At 32.6% G+C, this 20,587-nt stretch overlaps 1 long non-coding RNA gene across 1 annotated transcript; it reads left to right on the forward strand.

Annotated features, from left to right (window-relative positions):
- The first annotated feature begins 214 nt into the window (after positions 1 to 214).
- Positions 215 to 5,876, forward strand: LOC127564232 (uncharacterized). Its single transcript, XR_007954210.1, has 2 exons — positions 215 to 852; positions 5,072 to 5,876. It is a non-coding gene; the product is annotated as an uncharacterized LOC127564232 (long non-coding RNA).
- The last annotated feature ends 14,711 nt before the right edge of the window (positions 5,877 to 20,587 follow it).

The raw sequence follows: 20,587 nt of genomic DNA on the forward strand, positions 1-20,587 counted from the left end.
AATGGAGTTTACACTTTTGGGAGATTCACAAGTCAGTTTTCAGTATAAGATTCACAAGTCAGAAACCCATAATCCCACTCTCAAATCCCATAATCCCTTTGTCAGAGAAGGATCAACCTTGGGAAATCATATATAAGAAGCTCTTGGAGCTTCAGTCAGTTAGTTACTTTGGAAGATTGACAGAGATGGGAGCATTCTGAAAGATAGAGAGCCAGAAGCCCTGTCTCAGAGGCAAGACAAGATTCATTCCAACTTTCACCTTGGTGTTGGCTGGAGACCTTTGGAAGAAGAGAAGCCGAAGCTAGCAGAGGCAAAAGATTAGCAGCAAGAGCTTTTGGAACCAAGCAGAGAGATAGGTCTCTAAGAAAACTGACCAGGCTATTTTGGAGGAAGCAATAAAAGATCTGAACTTTTAACACCTGCTGCATTTGGAGTTATTATTACTTTCAACTGAAACTAAGGCTGCCTCCAGAAAACCTCCCCAAGAAACCTGCTCCCAGAGAAAAACATTATATTTTAAAGAAGAGAACACCACAAACATTTGCTCATCTATAACAACACAAGATACCATAAACATATTTTTTAAAAGGGCATTTGGTCTTAAGTGATTTAGTCCATAATGCAACCATTCTGCTATGGCTTAACATCTCTCTCCTGAGAGACATCCATTTCCTAAAATAAGCAAAGAAAACAGATGCAAATAACAGCTGTTCTGTGATATGATAATCAGTTGATCAATAAGTGTTTAGTAAACTTCTACAATGAACATAGCAATTTGTAATGTCTTCAAGATAGAAAAAGAAGCAAAAAAATAGGTTCCAATCTCAAGGAACTCAAAAGTGAATGGAGCAGGTAAGAAGCAAACATAGTTGATTTTCAACACTCCTTTACTTAACTACCACAATTTCAAACCTTTATGTGAATTTATTGTAATCTTCTCTTTTGAATGTGCAACTTTTGCTCAACTGGGATATGTTCAGTGAAGAAAAAAAAAAAAAGAGAGAAAGATGCAATGCACAAATTCATATCTAAAAGGAAGAAGATATTTGCAAAGTAGACTCTCAAGTGTGTTATGATAGAATTGAAAAAAAAAAAAAGGAAAAGAAGCTAAATTGTTGGCTAAATGAGATGATGGTCAATCCCACTCTTATTGGCCTGCTGCCCATGCCAATGGGTTCCTGATCATCTCAAAGTGATGAGGTCCTAAGCAATGAAGCATCATTGAAACAAACCAATCTCCAAAGAGAATCTGAATCTTTTGGCATTAACCAGGCTAAGCTACTTTGACAAGTTCTGAACTAGGACCAGAGTCAGACTTTAATTTGAGACATGTGCTTTTTATCAAGGAATCATTTACATTTGGAGCCAAAAAAAAAAAAAAAAAAGATTTAGAAATGGGAAGTTCCATCTTTCTGTATTTTACTTCAGGGTTCTTTCGACATTTTCTTCCTGGCCCTCCCCATCCTTCTAATGTAACCTCTTTTCTTCTTGCATTTGTATAGGTAATTCATGGTTACTATGGTTAATATTTTATTATAAAGAATTGTATGCAGAAAAGTGTATTTTCAGCAATCTTTAGCAAAAGATTACAATTTTTCGTGGTAGCAGGAATCTAAGCTCCTATTTCCCGTGGGTTCAATGTATCAACATTCTTGTTTTTTTTAACTTTGTGGCTGTTTTCTAGGAATGTGACCCCCGGGAAAGTTGAGGATTGACTGTACTTACAAACAAACTATATATACCATAAAATGAAATGATCAACAGCAGGAAGGCACTAGAATTAAGAGAAGCACCTATTATAATAACATTTTCAAGGAGTTTAGCTAAAAAGCACAGAAAAGATTTGAGATATAAAAGAGATTTAAAATGATAGCGTACAGAAGGAACTAGTGAGGGTTTGTTGTTTTGTTTTGCTGTGAATGAGAGAGACATGGGCATGTTTGAAAGACAATTGAATTAAGAGTCAGAGTTTCTGGGAGTATGATATTGCCCTCAAGAGTAATGGAAAGTTAGAAGGGGAAAATCCATTTATGGGAAAAGATTATGAGTTTGGTTTTAGATATGTTGAATTTAAGATATTTACTACTTATTTAATTCCAGATGTCTGAAAGGCAATTAGAGGTTTGAGATTTGAAGTCAACAGTAAGGGTAAGGTAGGATAAATGGATTTGTGAATCATCAACATAGAAATGGCAATAAAATCTATGGGAACTGATGAGATCACCAAGTGAAGTAGTGAAGAGGCAAAAGGGGACTAAGACAGATCACTATAGGATAAGTATTCTAGGTGAAGGTATACTGGAGGATGTATAAAGAAAAGAGAATAAGAACGAATGCTGAGAAAACCTGGAGAGAAAAATATAAATAAGAAGAGGATGATTAACAGTGTAAGTGGTGACAAATTTCAAGGAGAATTAGGATTGAGAAAAGGCAATTAAGTGATCATTGGCAATTGATCTCCAAAGATCACTGATTAAAGGAAAATACTTTCCTTATAATGATAACATCTGAAACCAGATTGCAAAGGTGTTAAGGAGAGAGTTATAAAATGTTCTCTCTAAAATGTAATGTTCTCTGTTGAGGTTTACTAGGGGTCTCTGGGAGAGCACCTTCATTTCAGTTCAGTAATCAACACAAGTGCAGTCAGGTGTTAAAGTCCAAATCCTTTATTATCTCTTTCAAAGTCTTGTCTCTTTTCCTGGGTCTCAGCTAATTCTCTGGGGGCCTTCTGGAGTCTTGGTTTCAGTGGGGAAGTGAAGGATGAGAGTCTGCCACCAATTGGTGTGAGATGGGATTAATCTGTCTGAGTCCAAGGGCTTGTACTGCAGCCTTCAGCCTCTAGCCTTCTGTCCACTTGTCTCTGAATCTATGAATCTCCCTGGCTGAGACTTCTAGCTTATATGCTACGTACTGAGTACAAACCAATCATTATATCACTAGGAAACCATCATTTGTTGTAGGATTAAATCAATGTTAAACTAGATTTAACCATTGTCTCCTCAATTCCACTTAGTATCTTGTTTGAAGATCTGGCCTATAACAATTCCTTGTAGGATTAAATCAATCATACTGAACCATGCTAAATTAGATAACTATTGTCTCTATCAATTCTACTGACTTAGTACCTTGTAAAAATCTTTTGTTTCAAGTTCAGAATTCTGGCCCATAACAGAGTTAAAAGACAGAAAATGAAAGAATTGACTCTAGATGTTTTTATGAGTTTAACCACAAGGATAGAAGAGATGTAGGAAATATAAAAGCTTTTTTGAGTCTGGGAGAGACCAGCCTTTGAAATTTACTAGTTTTAGAGTCTGGGTAAATCATATAATCCTATTGCCTCCAAAAAAAGTAATAATTTGAGATAAATTTTTATCATAAATTTTTTTCATTCTAATTATAAGGAACTAATGAATCACTTGTTAAATATTTATTAGGCAACTGTTTTGTGCCAAACCTTGGGCTAAGTACTGGTATTACAAGATAATTCTCTTAAGGAATTCCTAAGGATTCTCTCCTATAGAAGAAATCAAAATACCAATGACCTCATTTCCAACTGTGTTGTAAAGACATGACTATGTCCATTTTGATGCAGTTAATGGTAGTACAGAGAGTTGTTATGAGAATCCCTGTCTGATTGGTACAGGTTCAACATGAAAGAATTCACCACGCCGAAATATTCGACTGGTAAAAAGGAAGTTATTGGCACTGCAGAAGTCAGCTTTGCTAGGAGACTGACTTCCTCAGTGGCAAAGTCCTGGCAGAGAGATAAAGGTCCTAGGAGAGAAATCCTGGCAGAGAGATAAACAGAGGTGTTAACACTGAGAAGAGGGTGTCTCTTTACATCTGACAGGGGTCCTGGTAGGCAGCTGTGCCACTTTGGACCTCTTCAAACTATGAGTTTAAAATTGCCTTTTTTATAAGAGATCAATTAAATGAGATTATTGCCCCCAGGCCTAGATTTCCAGTAGAATGAGACCACTTAAATTCAAGCTAAATAGGAGTGGTCCTGGACTAATTTTCAGCTCAATAGAGGGTGTAGCTAGTTCCACCAAGATTACCACTTTATCTTGATTCCCTGAGATGGGTCTCTTAAGAGTTAAGGAGAGTTTCTTCCCACCAAAGTCAGAGGAGAGTTTCAAAGTTCCCCTCATCAATCTTAAAGAAATGAAGTTAGTTTCAATTTCTCTATGAATTGTCTTAATTTAAGGAAAGAAAAATACATGAATTTAACAAGTACAATAATGAGCTTGTGACCAAACTTCAGAGTCATTCTCAATATAAGGAAAGAAATACTGGACTTCAGGTGATTTAACCCAATTTGCTTCTGAGTACTTTGTTTTGAGAAACTGGCCTTGGCTGTACAAGATTAAACCACTCATACAGACTATCTCTTAATTTGAAAATACTCTTCATTCATTAGATAACAATTTTTTTTAATTGCAAAAACATTGGAAGTGGTAACCTCTTTTCAAAAATTAAGAACTCAAAAGAAATTAAAAATAAAATTAGAAATGTGAGGGATGTAGAAGACCCTTAACCAAAATGACTACTCAGGGATCACTCAGTAGAAGGCAGAAAAGTTGTTTATTGAAAATCTCCAGAGGATGAGCCATCCCATCGCAAGATAAGAAAGAGAAAGCTCATGGTAGGAGGGCTAAAGAAGTAGTAAAAATACATAGATTTTATACAAAAAATTACATCATAAGTAAGAGAGCATTGAGAAGGGGAGGGGAAGGCATCTAATTGGTTGTTACTATTTGGGGAAATTGGAACAGAAGGTTTCTGTTTCCCTGAAATCTCCTGATTTCTAGGAAACAGAAAATCAGGCCTTCAGGCTTAATCAAGCAGACAGTGGTCCAGCTAATAGACAAAATATCAATAAATGTCAAATATCAATAAATGTCATCAGCTCAGGTTAAGTAAATATCTTTCTAGCTGGCCAAGGCTCAAGTAGATATGGGCCTGCACATATTATACAGGTCATAGGGGAAACACAGAAATAATGAAAATAAAATAGAGAAAAAGAATTCATACATTCCTGTAAGTTCTTCATCTTATCTATTCCCCACAGAAACATTGAGGAAAAACAACAAGGACAAAACTAAACAAAACAAAACAAAAACAAGGACATCCAAGAAAAATAAAATTATGGAAAAAAAAAAAGTTAACCAAGTAGAAAAGGAGGTGCAGAGTCTCAAAGATTAAAATAACTCTGTGAAAATTATAATTGGGCAAGGGGAAATCAGTCAAACTATGAGAGACCAAGAAATAACAAAACAGATTATAAGGAATAAAAAATTAGAACAAAGTGAAGCATAAGAAAAATGCCAGATCTGGAGAACTGATTGAGGAGAAAATATAAGAAAATTTGGACTGCCTAAAAGTTGTGACCAAATAAAAAGACCTTGACACAGAAATGCAAGAAATAATCCAAGAAAATTGTCCTGGAGTAATAGAATATAAGGGGAAAGTAAAAATAGAAAAAAATTCCACCAATCACCATCTCAAAGGAATCCTCTGTGCAAAACATATAGGAACATTACTGCCAAATTTTGAAACTTCCAGATTAAAAAGAATATTCTGAACTAAAGAAGAAAAAAAAAATCAAATATGATGGAACTACAACTGGAATTATACAGGATTTATCAGCAGCCACAATAAAAGATTGCAGGTCCTGGAATCTCATCTACCAACAATCAAAAGAACGAGGTCTGCAGCCAAAAATATCACAATCAGCAAAATTATCTATAATTTTAAATGAGAAAAAATGGACATTCAATAAACTTGCAGATTTTCAGGACCTTCTATCAACCATGCCTGAACTTAATAGAAAATTTAATATATAAGAGCCAATATTAAAGATCAGTTTCAAGAAACTCAATTTTTTTTTTTTTAGCATGGAAAATGTATAGCATATGTTTATGACAGATAACAATAGGGCAGTTCAAAAGAAAGATTGGGACAGAGTTAAGATAAAGATAGTAATTATGTCATATAAATGAGGTGCAGAGGAAGAATAGACAGAGGCATGGGGGTTGGGGGGAGAGGACAGCTCATGGTTCTGAAAATCTACTCACATGGGGAATAGGTTAAATAGGCAACACTACAAATATACTATGAATGGTATAGCACCCTTCCAAAAGCAGGGGAGGAATAGGTGGACAGGTAAGCAAAGGGTGTGGGAAGAAGACAAAGAAGGACTCTATGGGTGGGAAAGAGGTTAAATAATAATAGCAAGGCAAAGGAACAGAATTAAAGCAAAGGGTAAAGAGAGAAAGGAAAGATATATATATATATATATATATATATATATATATATATATATGTATGTGTATGTTTATATCTGACTAAACTGTGATTTTGGGGGAAAGGATGGTCCTGGGTCAGATATCTCAAACCCTTCCTGGCCTCTAGGAAGGGCCCCACCCTTCTGTTCATAGGGGAAACTCCCATAGCTTCACCAACTACAATTCAGTTGGAGATCTTGGCCCTAGGCATAATCACCACTCATTATTGAACTGAAAATTAGCCTTTAATTGCTCCTTAGTCTCAAATCTCTGAAGGCTGATAAAAGACCCCAAACATTTGCAAACAGGATTTTGCCACCTGAGAAAGTTGTTTTCTCAATGCAATAAAATGGGCTTAACCCCCCCCCCCCCCCCCTTTTTTTTTTTTTGCCACAAACCTCACCAGTATTCATTTGCAATTGCGAATTCATTCCCAAAGCCTGAGACACAAGCCAGGGGACCCTGTTGCTGTCAGAGGATCTCTCAATCCAAATTTCTCACACCTCAACATATTTACATATATATATATACATATATCTGTTCTTAAATTTGTCCTGCTTGGGATGAAGAGCAGGAAGGGGCGGGGAGGGGTAGAGATAAAATAAAAAAGGTACACAGCAGAGAACAAATGAACAATTTACAAGAAAATAAAGATGGACACTCATGAAAAAGGATGACAAAAGTCCTAATATACTTTAAAGGTGGTTTCATGCATTTAATCCTCAAATGATTTTTTCTGATTGTTTGTGAGGTAGAAGGGAAAAGCATTCATAAATTTCAGGAAGTTCAGAGAAGTTGAGTCAGTTACTTAAGGTCTCAACGATAGGTTATGACAGAACTTACAAACAAAAACTAGATCTCTTGACTTGTTAATGACTTTCTCTTTGAGGATTTTTCCTAGCATAGGCTAAAATGAACAATTCCCAATAGAAGAGGCTAATAGGCCTTAATCTTTTCCTCACACTTTCGAAAATTGTATTATGTTTAACCCTGAACAAATAAATTCAATTCAATAATCATTTTTGAACCAGCAATGGAGAAAGCATCATGGGAAAATGTTCACAGATTATACAGTTTCTTAAAACATGCTTCTTTGGTGTTCTTTCTCTATTCAAAATAACTCCAATTACTTGTGTAGCCTACAAACAAGGACACAGCTTGATTGGCACACTGAATGTATGATGAAATTATTGAAAGATGAACTATAATACAGACTAAACAAATGCCATAAAAGGAATACATCTAGAGTTCCAAAGACACCCACTCACAATCTGCACACTGATCTGAAGAGCAAAGATTTATCATAAACATGCATCAAATTTGGATCATGGGCCATTCAGGTTTCTTTAGGGAATGGAATGAATAGGGGCATAAAAGGCTAGGAGGAAAGTAAGTATGGATAGACTAGAGAGGGCAGATGAGGAAAATGGAAATATAATTAGGATGATCAAGGTACAATGAAAGAAGTCTGAGGAATAGAATTTTATAACAATAATAATGATAATAACAATAACTGGCATTTACATAGTACTTTAAGGTTTGTAAAGTACTATTTATCTATCAATCAATCAACTAAATACAATTTAGGAAATTGTTCAGGATCACACACCTAATAAATGTCTGATGCAAAATTCTAACTCAGAGCTTCCTGACTTCCTGACACTCCAACTACTGTATCTCATAAGCTGCTTCAATATAAAAATGGGGATCTATGTGGTCAGAAAAACAGAATGTCACTGTATGGGGCTTAAGAGAGAAAATGGTGATTGTTCAGAAAGGTTAATTTCAAAACTACATGAAAGATTGATTAATGTAGATAGTTCAAAACATGATTTGGGGATAAATTCTAACAATGAAGAAAAAAAGAACACTAGGTAACATAAACTTTTGAATTTTCTTTACCTTTTATTTTAAAATTATAACATTACCTTAATTAATACTTTAAAAAGTAGAAATGTTTCTGAAGCATTACTGAACAACTTTTTTTTTAAAGAAATTAAAAATAGTTTCACTTCTCTCTTCTGAATTCTTCAATTACTTAATTATGTTGGTCTACAAGGACTATGCATGGCCAACTGTTGATTTTTCATTTATTGGATTTTTAGCCCCAAGTAACATGTTATTGTTTATTACAAATTGAAATTGCTAGCAAATGTAGTTAAATTATGTTTTCTTTTCTTCATATATTGCAAAAACCCAATTAATATTTGGATTTTTTTTAGCAGTAATTATGTTGAACAGTATTCCACTTTGGGATTTGCTTCAGGGATCCACAGGCACAGTCCAATAGCCAGAGTCTTCAAAAAGTCTTTCAAAGGATGATAGCTTCACAGATGAAAGGGAGATTAGAGATCAGTTAGTATAACCCATTTGTTTCAAAAATGAAGAAACTGAGGCCCTGAGATAAAAGTGACTTCCTTAAGGTCAAAGCTAGTAATAAAAACCAGAACCAGAACCACTACCAAACTTTGGACTAAAGAGTCAATGTTTTCTTCCCTGTGTTGTGCTGCCTCCTTGGAACAATTTCATAATATTAAACAAAAGTATCTCAAAATGATATAGTAGGAATAATGATTGATTTGGATTTCAGTGAGCCTGTGTCAAATAATAGCTTTGATATCCTTTTTATCGTTAGGCAGTCATTTAATCTCTCAGGATTTCAATCTTCTCATTTCTAAAATGAGAACATTAGAATAGATCAAAGCTTCTTAATCTGTAGGTTGTGAAATTATAATTTAGCAATAGTAAATATTATATATATATATATATTAATATATGCACAGGGTCAGACAGTTTTGGGTGAAAAGTGTCATAAGTTGAATAGATGACCTTGATCACTACTATTAACTATAAATCCATCATTTTATATGTTTTATTGTAGAACTATGAAAATAAGAGTTTGTACACCTAATTTCTTTTGTTATAGTTAAGAATCGAATTAAACTTTACTGTTTATTGTCTAATAAGTAGATTTTTTTGATTTTGTATATTCATCTTAGCAAGTCTTTGCTTTATGAATTTACTTTTAAAAAGGTCCATTGGATTCTACCCAGTTCATCCTAAAGTCTCAAAATGTTATCTTAATTTTTTTTCTTTTACATTTGATACAATTCAGAAGGGCCATCTGGATTGATGAAAGCCTAAGTCTATGATGCTGACAATTGCCATTATTTCTCCTTAGCAAGCTTCAAATTACAAACCCTTGAAAATGCATTCTAACCTGGGCATTTTGGTTCTATGTCTAGTTTCCAGGGAGATTTTATATAGAAGATACAAAGATAAAAGAAAATATTCCTTATATCTGGGTTTTTGTGCCAGTAAAGGTATAAATAAAGCAGATACTTTAGAAACTCAGTGAAGAATTTGAAGAAAATGGACAAAATATGTAATATCTATAGTATACCCCATCCTCAGCTCTGAATGTTTCTCATGTATCCAGTCAAAGGCAAGCTTCCCCATCCCTCACTTTCTAGATTCATCTCAGTAGGGAGCCCTTCCTTTTTATTTTATCTTGGCTTTCCCTTGAGTCTTCAGTATACCTATGTTGAGCTTTTTTTCTTCCCCTAGCAACTCTAACAATGGATTATAAATTTAGAAAACAACTCTGGTTTTGAGCATGAGCAGTATTTATTCTTTGTTCTTAGACTCTTCTTCATGACATTGATTAATAAATCAAAAAACATGTATTAAGCACCACTAAGTATGAGGTATTTCCCAGAGAGTTTTGTTGTTTGTCCTTCATTGCCAAAGAACAATGACTTCAGGATATTGATGTCTTGACTTACATGTGAATTAGATTTAAATGAGATAGGTCAGTACAGGGTCATTAGTGTCACTTTCTCCTCCAGAGTTATCCCAATCTAGTGGACACAAAGGTCCAAAAGAGTGGCAATGGCCTACATTCAGGGAGACTTTGATCCTTTTAAGTAAATGTTTTCCCAGGTTTCAGTTTGTTGGCAACAATACACATTCAATTATTAAAGCCTGGATGAGAATTGAGGCAAAATATAGTCTCATTTGCCTTCTAAAAGAATCAATCTTCTAAGGAAAGACACTCAGAATTTCTGGACAGAACAGAAAAAATAGTTATTTACACTCGCTGAGCCATCAAAACCCAAACAACAATTTACTTGGAGATATAATTACAAATAATGAATCAACCCAATTTTCAAGGAACCTTACATTATAATCATTATATTCCACCTATTGGAGGTCTTATTACATATTACAGTTGTTAATGAATGTAGCTGATTTCTAATCAAACTCGCTCAATTTACAGATATGAAAACAATTATTTGAGAAAAATTAAGTGATTTGCCCAAGGTCATATAGCAAAATATTGTCATAGGTATTTGAACTCAATTCTTTCTTCAAGTTGAACACATTGTCCCTCATACCATGATAAATGTGGTATAGACAGATAATCATGGAAAGACTTCTAAGAACTAAGGGAGTTAGTCAATCTGTTAAGTTGAACTATTAATTGAGGCATAGTAAAATAGAGCAAATCAGGAAAATGATATATATAATTACTACAACCTGGTAAATAGAAATTATTTTTTTTAAATAGAAAGTGAAAGCTATGTTTTAAATAGAAAACTTGATCCTAGAGAAAAGATACCTTCTTCACTCCTTTGCAGAAATGGAGGAGTATAGATGTGATAGCCTATCCTGTCATTCTGAAATGAGATTTTCATTAGTTTTGTTTAACTGTTTATTATTATTATTATTTACCCTTTGTTACAAGGTACAGTTCACTGTATGGAGAAGAGAAAATGGAGATACTTGAAAATGAATGTGATGTAAAAACCAAAGTCATCAATAACTTTAATAATCTAATTGATAAATTCATACTGATAATCAAATAGTGCTATCTTAAGCCCTAGATCAGTGGTTCTCAAAGTATGGTCTAGAGAATCTTGGGGATCTCTGAAACCCTTTTAGAGGGTCTACAAATTCAAAAATAGTTTTTATTTCCAATATGGTAAATATCTATAAATATAATACAGATAAACAAAAACTCTTTGGAGAGATCCTCAATAATTTTTAATAGGATAAAGATACTGAAAACAAAAGTTTGAAAACCACTGCACCTAGAAGATATTAGAACCAATCAGTGATTTGAAGGAACCAGATAATAGACTTAGAAATCTTTCTTAGCAGTCTCCAAGAGATTCCTATAATCTGAAGACCAGAAGTAATTTATTTCAAGTCAATGTAATAGAAATTTATTAAGTATCAACTATATGTTAGACACTGCATAAAATGCTAAGGATGTCAAAGTTAAAAAAAAAAAAATCCTGAAACAAAGGCACTTACATTCTCTTGAAAGAGGTAGGGGAAACTACAACCTAAGAAAAAATAAAGCTGGAATCAATAGGAAGAATGGATAGATTTGGAAAATGTATTTTCAGTAAGTTAGAGGAAAATAATTATTTTTGAGACAACAATCAAGCATCAAAACTATACACATCCTAAAGAGTTAATGTTGCTACTTTTCAGCCTATCTGTCTTTTGGATTGATTATACTCAATCTTCCAAGAATCATAGCCTGTTCACAATCATCTCTCCCCTCAATATCCTATTTCTAATATTAAACCTAAGAGGTTAATTTTGTATACTGTAGCACCTCCTACCATTTGATTAGCTGGATTATCCTTTTATAATGAAAGACATTTTAAAACTCCACTATATTATGGATCCATGTTTTGACTCTAGCAGAGGTATTTTAAAAGAGTATATTAATAACCCAAAAGAAGGGATTTTGGGTAATATGGTCAGAAGTTTGGAGATATCTTTGGTCAGTTTCATAAGGATATTTCTTTTCCTACTGAGCATCAAACAATAATAAATAAGTTCAATAAAAGCACAAGTGACACTTATTCCCTTTTCAATGTGAATTTGACTTTGAAAGTTGTCAATGTCAAAGGAAGAAAGGAAAAAAAAAATGAGGATTTCTTACTATAGTCAGAGAGGATAGAAGCCATTTTAGCCTTGAGGTATCCTCATGATTTTTCCCCAATTTTATGTAACTGTAATTTGTATGGCTTAGGCTCCATGGCTGAAATTATTTTATTTTAAAACACACCAGAGGGAATAAGAGACATAAAAAATAAGAGAAAAACTTCTGAAAAATAATCAAAATTGTTTGCAACTTTTTCTTGAACTGAATATAAATTAAATATGGATTTCCAGAAGAGTTTTATTTTTCCCCAAATAATATTATATATAATGCTATAAAGAACTCTGGATATTGAATCTAGAGAAATTAGTTCAACTCCCACTTCTGATACTTACTAACTATGTGGTTATGAACAAATTACATAAACTCTTGTTCTTTACATGAAAATAATAAACTTTTACTATGTTCCTTTAAAAGCTAAAATGTAAAACTAAGTGCTTTAGAAAGCTTAAAGAGCTATGTAGATGTGATTACTTGGTAAATAATAATCTAATTTCATTCCTTTTTTTAAAAAATGATAAACACACACATATGATTACTCTCTTATCTGAGGAAGAGAGAAATGGCAGCAGGAGTTGGTGAGGAGAATCACAGATTTTTCATATATTACATCCTCCCTCTGAGTATGTTAATTAGATATTATATATACACATATTGAATATGTATATGTCATATATTTTGCACACAGATATGTATAAATACAATGTATTTTAGCTTAGAATATCTTGGTGTTCCCATACATATATGCATATGTATATATGCCTGTATAAACACACATACACACACACACATACTTTTTTTTCCTGAAAGAAAACAAAATCCCTGTCTCTATTTGCTAGAAACCTGGGGAAAAAAATCAAAGAAATCAAGTGAAACCTATCTCTATCAACTTATGGATAGCTTTGGGTAGCATTATCTGCAGCATGCCATATTTGGTGTTTGAGGCTAACTTGTTTTATAGATATTAAATGAAGAGCTAGTAAAATTGATGACTTCTCCAAGATCACAAAGCTCATTAGTAATAGAATCATTCAGAAAACTCATATTCCCTACTTAAAGAATAAAAGATAAAATTGACTTATTAAAATGAAAAAGTTTAAACTGGTTGGGATTATTAGGTAAGTCTCCCATTCCCTTTCCAAATCTTATTTTCTCCTCAGAGTCAAAAAAAAAGCTACCCCAATGACTTTGCTTCCCTGCTTTCCAAAAGTTCAGGAATTAGAGATGTGAAACAGAGCAGTGTACCAGGATACTTCTCACACTATTTGTTTTAATTTCTTTTTTTTTTAAATTTTAAATGATTTTTCTCAATTACATGTAAAATCAATTTTTAACATGCATTTTAAAAATAAATTTTGCATTCTAAAATTTCTCTCTCTTCTCTCTTCTCTTACCTCCCCTCTACCTAAAGTGTATCTCAGAGTTGGGGTGTCCAGGCAAGCCATAAGAAGAGCTAAGTCACAGTACAAGTTAGAAGCCAGATCCCCATAACACAGCCCACTAGTGACATAGCAGGGTAACTGCAAGACTTCCAGCTATCCAGTGCAGCAAACTAATGGCCAGAGTAAGAAGCTTGGGATAGTGTTTCTTATATCACAGGAGCTGGAAAATGAACAAAACAAAACAAAACAAAACAAAACAAAACAAAAAAAAAAACCCCAACAATAGCAAAAAAGAAATGACTGTGGACATTTACTATGTTTATAGGGAAGATCAAAAAACAAACTCAGAAGACAACAATATCAAAATGTTTGCATGTGAAACCCCAAAAACAGGTCATTTTTTTTTTTCAGGTCCAAAATAAAATTTCTAAAGGAGTTTAATAGAATTTTAAAATAAAATAAGAGAAAAAAATTAGGAAAAAAATGAGAGTGACACAAGTGAATCATGAAAAAATAGTCAACAGGTTAGCAAAGGAAGCACAAAAAAAGGGGGGAGGTGGAGAAGTACAAAAATTCACTAAACAAAATCCTTAAAAGTAGAATTGGCCAAATGAAAAAAAGAGACAAAAATTCACTGAAGAAATAACTCATTAAAAAATAGAATTGGCAAAATGGAAAAGGAGATAGAAAAGATTACTGGAAAAAAATAATAAAAAAATACAGAAAGTGAAAAATAGCATGCTTTGATTTGTGTTTAGATTATCACATCTTTCTCTGGAGGTAGGTAGCATTCTGTACACTATGAATCCTTAGAAATTGCTGAAAATAACTCAGACATTCACTGTTTATTATCACATAGATACTCTGTAAAATGTTCTCCTTATTCTACTTATTTTACTTTGGATCATTTCATTTCTATCCAGTTTTTTTTTTTTTTTCCTGAAATTAGCCAGCTCATTATTTCTTGTAGCACAATAATATTCCAATACAATGATATATCATAACTTGTTTAGTTACTCCCCTCAAACTTCCTCAATTACCAATTTTTTGTTACTATAAAAAGAGATGTTATAAATCATTTTATACACATAAGTCCTCTCTTCCCCCTTTTCCGTCATAGTTTTTCCTCTCTTTAGGATATAGACCTAGCAGTAATATTACTGGATCAAAATGTGTATTTTTATAGGCTTTTGGACATTGTTTTCCAAAAGGATTGGATCATTTCACAACTTCACCAACATTCCTATATCCTCTCCAACATTTATTATTTTCCTTTTTTAAAAAACACATTAGCTAATCTAATGGGTGTGGCACTATACCTGAGTTGTTTTAATTTGCATTTATCTAAACAATAATGATTTATTACCTTTTTTTTTTTCATAGACCATAGGAAGCTTTGATTTTATCATGTGAAAAATATTCTGTCCATAGTCTTTGACCATTATCAATTGAGGAATTACTTATATTCATATGTTTAAATTAATTTTATCTATAACATATGCATGTTTTATATAGTTAAGAAATGAGATCTTTATCAGATATATTTCCTGTAAAAATATTGCTTCTTAACTTTCAGCTTTCCTCCTAATCTTGGTTGCATTGTTTTTGCTTATACAAAACCTTACTAAATTTAAAATAATCCCAAATGTCCATTTTATATATAGTAATGTTTCCTATCTGTTGTTTAATCATGTTTGTTTTTTCCTTTCCAGAAAAATAATTTAAGAATTATTGGAATACCTGAAAGCTGCAATCAAAAAAAGATTCTAGACATCATATTTCAAGAAATCCTTAAAGAAAGCTGCCTCATTGTCCTAGAAACAGAGGATTAAGTGAAAATTAAAAGAATCTATTGATCACCTCTTGAAAGAAATCCTAAAATAAAACTAAACCTAAAATAAAAACTCCCAGTAATACTATAGCCAAATTTCAGAACTCCCAGGTCAAGGAGAAAATACTATAAGGAGCTAGAAAGAACAATTCAAATATTGTGGAGCCACCATCAGGATTACACAGAATTGACCAGTTTCTAGATTAAAGGAATTGGAGGCCTTGGGATATTCTAAAAGGCAACAGAGCTAGGATTACAGAATCACCTATACAGAAAAACTTACCATAATGCTTTAAAAGACAAAAATAATAATAATAATATTTTCAACAATTCTTGATGGAAATATCAGAGTTGAATAGAAAATTTGATTTTCAAATACCAGATTCTAGAGAAGCATAAAAAGGTGATAAGGATAAAGAAAATAAAAAGGATTCCATAAGATTAAACTATTTACATCCCCAAATGGGAAGATGATACTTGTAACTTTGAAGAATTATATCACTATTAGGGCAGTTAGACAAAACATACATAGACATAGCATGTGAGTACAATTTGACCTTTATGGAATAATAGATAAAAGTATTAAGAGTTAGAAACAAGATATGCTTATTCTTAACATAAGTAGACAACAGTCAGGGAAATATCACAAAGCGTTATTTAACTGCATTAATTGTTATTGTTGCTGTTTTTAAGTCACTACTATACAAAACATCTTTAGAACCAATTGAAATAGAACTTAATTGTTGATTTTTATTATTTTCCCAGTGTTTAAAAAAATTCTAGTGAACTAAAAATATGGTATACAAATGATTAGATAAGATATTTACCTTCTAAAGAACATTTAATCTCCATATAAATTTATAATAGTATGATATGCTATGCCATAAATTGATAATGCAAATTAGTTAATTCCACCCAACTGTTACTTCCTCCTTTTATTATAGATTATTTTTCTAAAATAAAAACTTACCCCAAATATCATTTTTAATAGTGCTCAACTCATTGAACTACAAAAACTACTAATAATTTATTAATTATAAAGTAGTACTAGAATGGGATCTTTATTAGTATTGATACAAAATAATAATGATATTTGAGGCTATGAAGCAAAAGCTAGACAAATTGGGTACCATATTTCCCCCAAAATGCCTTTTTGATGGAAAGGAGAATTAAAGACCCAAAAGGAAAGGTACTTTCATATGGAGTATTTTGTGGAAGATAAATATTAAAACCAAACCAAACAGCAAGAATATACTGCATATGCAAATCATTTCTCAGATGAAAAATTATATCAAAGTCTATTAATCAAATTTTATTGAAACCACAAGCTCAAAGTACTATTTGGATCTTCTTAGTTTTTTGAGAAATTTTAATTTCTAAAAGAAACATTTTCAATTTTACTAACTGCACTACAAATTTCTACAGGAAACAATGCCAAATACATGATTCATAAAGAATCAAATTAATGGACTAATCACAAATTGTTTGATAGGTTAATTATTGCTTTTATATCTTCTTCATCTGTTTCCTAAATTCTCTTCCAGGGAAAAAAAAAAAAAAAAGAAAGAAAGAGAAAGATCACCATATCCAAGGGTCAGGGTTTCTTAATTTGGGAGTCCATGAACTCGCTGTTAAAATCTATCTAAACATAATTAATACTCTTTATAGTCTTATGTAATACAATTTTGTGCATTTAAAAACCTTATTTTACATAAAGGTTCATAGGCTTTACTAGAGTGCTGAAAGGGTCCCTGACACAAACAAAAAGGTTAATAACAATCCCTGATTTAATGTCACACAGGTAAACAAACAAAGAATAAAACTTGTCTCTTCTACTCCCAGATTCTCAGTTTAATGACAAATAAAGCCAAGAACAGTTTGCTTCTCAAAGGATAGTCTGTACTCATTCTAAACAATATGATTTATCAAAATGCTCTGGAAGCATTATGTCACCGGGGTCCCAATAAGGGATGCCACTCAGAGATGAGGGGATAAGTAGACTTAACTGGAACAGTCAGATATATAGCTCTTAGTTGAATTGGGTACATAGGTTATCACAATCCAGCTCTTGCCAAATAATAATCTCTGTTTGGACTCTGTTGTCAGTCAATCTGTGTTCCCTCTGTCGTGTGCTTCTTTATGTTTTGTGAATTACTCACAGTCCCAGCATTTTGGCTTTAGATGGAATGTCAAAGGCTATCTAGTCTAACCCAAACAAAAAAGAATCTCTTTGATAATCCTGCCAGGGGGCAAACCAGCTTGTGCTTCAATACCTACAAGAAAGAGGGAGAATCCAATACCTCCTGAAGCAGCCCATACCACTTATTGATAGTGTTAGATTTCAGAATGGTGGGTTTTTCTGATATCAATCTTATATTGCTTCTTTACAATCTTTCCCAAGTAATTCTTGTAATAATAAGAGTAAAAAACATTAATATAGTACTTTAAGATTTGCAAAGTGCTTTGCAAATATCATTCAATCTTCCTAACAGCCTTCTGGGAGGGGAGTTGCTATTATATTCCCCATATTTTATTTGAGGAGACTGAGTCAGAGAGAGGGTATTCCCAGAGTTACAAAAGTACTAAGGCTGAATTTTAATTCAGGTCTTTCTAAATCCAAGGCCTGGACTCTTATCTCTCTCTTTACATATATATTGCTCCATCTAGTGGCTAAACAGAAATAAATTGAGACAAGAGAAATGAAGGGAATCCCTCTCCCATATGAAAACCCTTCAAATGTTTGATAACAACTAAGTTGTTCACCTTAAGTTTTCTCTTTAGATTAAATATACTCTGTTTCACCTTCTTGCCCTTGTATGATATACACTCAGGACTCTATATTATGACTCTATATTATATTAAACTGTTTTGAAATAAAAGCAAAGTGATAGACTGCTTTCGAGCAGCAGTTCTCAAAGTGTGATCAAAGGATCCTGGGCAGTCTCTGACACTGTTTTAGGTCATATGTGAGATTAGATATGTTCATAAAATGTAAAGATTTTAAAATTTATATTTCTAAATATTCATAGATATAACACATAAACAAAAGCTCTTTGGGGGATCTTCAACATAATATATATATTAAAAAAAACCTTTAAAAAGTTTGAAATGTATTGATTTTAAGGAATTCTTAATTTCCCAATTGTTTCAATTTTGATTGAGATGACTTTTGAATAGAGCTAATAGATCAATAAAAAAGGGAATGATATTATATGCATATTTTAGGATGTCATTTTCTAGGTGTTATCAATGTCAAAAAAATGGAGAAATGTTTAATGCAAGAGAATACACTTAAATGTATTTAAGATGTCTCAGATGACTAGACTGAGACTGGGCTGGACTAAGGAGCAGTTATTAATAAATAAAAGTCTACAGGAAAATCTTAAGTTAAGTATCTCAAGGACCTACCCTTACTTTTATATGTTCCTGATTTTTATCAGTGACTGAGGAAATCATTTATGACATGCTCATCAAACTGCAATGGAGACATGAGGGAGAATTAATACAAGGGATAACAGTTAGGATATAATTAGCTCTTTATGAAATAGAATGAAAAAGGAAAATAGAAATCTTAGAGATCATTTTATCTCCATTTTCTAAAGTCAATCAGGAAACAAGAATCAGAGCTGGGATTTAGGCCTAGCTTCTTTGCAAATCCTGAATGATGGGTCTTGCATTCAATTTATTCAAAACAAGAGCCTGAGTTTCAGTTTCCTTACTAGTAAAAAAGTGGAAGAACAAAATGAATTTAAAGACCACTCTAATTCTGAGAGTTTTTGCTATTTAGTCTACTAGAATATAAGTTTCTGGAGGGTAGGAATTATTTTACTTTTTTGTCTTTATGTTTCTAGTGCTTAGCATAGGCCTGCTATAGAGGAAGTACCTGATCAATGTTGAACAAATGGATGCATGAACGGATTGATGCCCGGTTGCATTCTGTTTCATATATGCATCCTTTTCTTGGCTAGGCTATTATATTTATAATCATTGGCATTTTAAAAGGTTAATTATGATGATAACCAAATCATTTCAAAACAAATAACAAATAAAAGTAAGAAATCTAATACTTGCTATTCACAGTTTAGTGAAAAATAAACCAAAACAATAAAACAACTGTGAAATGTCTTGCTTATATCAAAAAAGCGTTGTTAACGAAGAAATGAGATAAAAATAAATTACATTCTTTTCTCTTATGGTATGTAATTAGAAGAGAAAAGTAAAATTAGGGAAAAAGAACAGTCAGACAACTTAAAAGAATTAAGAGAAATCATAAAGGGGGAAAAATGTACTTAGAAACATTTAATCAAGTTCATTAATTTGTAGCCTTTAGAATTTTAATAAGAAATAATTTTACTAGATTTTAAAATTATGGGGAAAATGCAACTTTTAACCTAACGATTCCTTCCAGTCATAGCACAAAAACCCTTTGTAAGTAATTTTTGGTCAAATTAATCAGTGTGATGAGGTAATTGGCCAAAGCCAATAGGGGACAGAACTCAGAGAATCAGAAGATTTTCAAGCACAGCTCAATCATGTTAAAAGAATTCTGGGATAAATATGTTCTCAGTTATTATTTACTTATCAATGCAAGCTTTAGGCTTCACAACTTTTGCCCTGAAAATGGCACTATAAGATTATAGTATATTAGAAACAAAACAAAACAAAACAACTAAGCTCAACCTTGGTGTGGTTAAAGCTAATTCCTTTAGAGGTCAAAATCCATCCTTAAATTTAATTATTGTTTTTCTCATCCCCTAGGGATTTGTATATTAGGATTGAAGTATAAAACTTTAGGCTATTTCTGCCCCAGAAAAGTAAATCATATTATATTTTGACAGAAATGATTCTCTATCCCAGAATCAGACATATAAAACAAAAAAGCCAGTATTTTCTCAGGTGTTTTTATAAATGATTCTATTTTCAATTAATGACTATTAGAAATAGGGAAAGTATACACACACACACACACACACACACACACACACACACACAGACACACAAAATCCCTCAACCTCCAAATCTGGCCAGTAGTTTCAATATTATTCACCCTTCATTGGAACAGTTCCCAAACAACTTTTGAACTTGACTCACACTATGGTACTACTAGGTAAATTACTACTACTAC

This window comes from Antechinus flavipes, chromosome 5, assembly GCF_016432865.1.
Source record: "Antechinus flavipes isolate AdamAnt ecotype Samford, QLD, Australia chromosome 5, AdamAnt_v2, whole genome shotgun sequence".
In the NCBI taxonomy this organism is placed as follows: domain Eukaryota; kingdom Metazoa; phylum Chordata; class Mammalia; order Dasyuromorphia; family Dasyuridae; genus Antechinus; species Antechinus flavipes.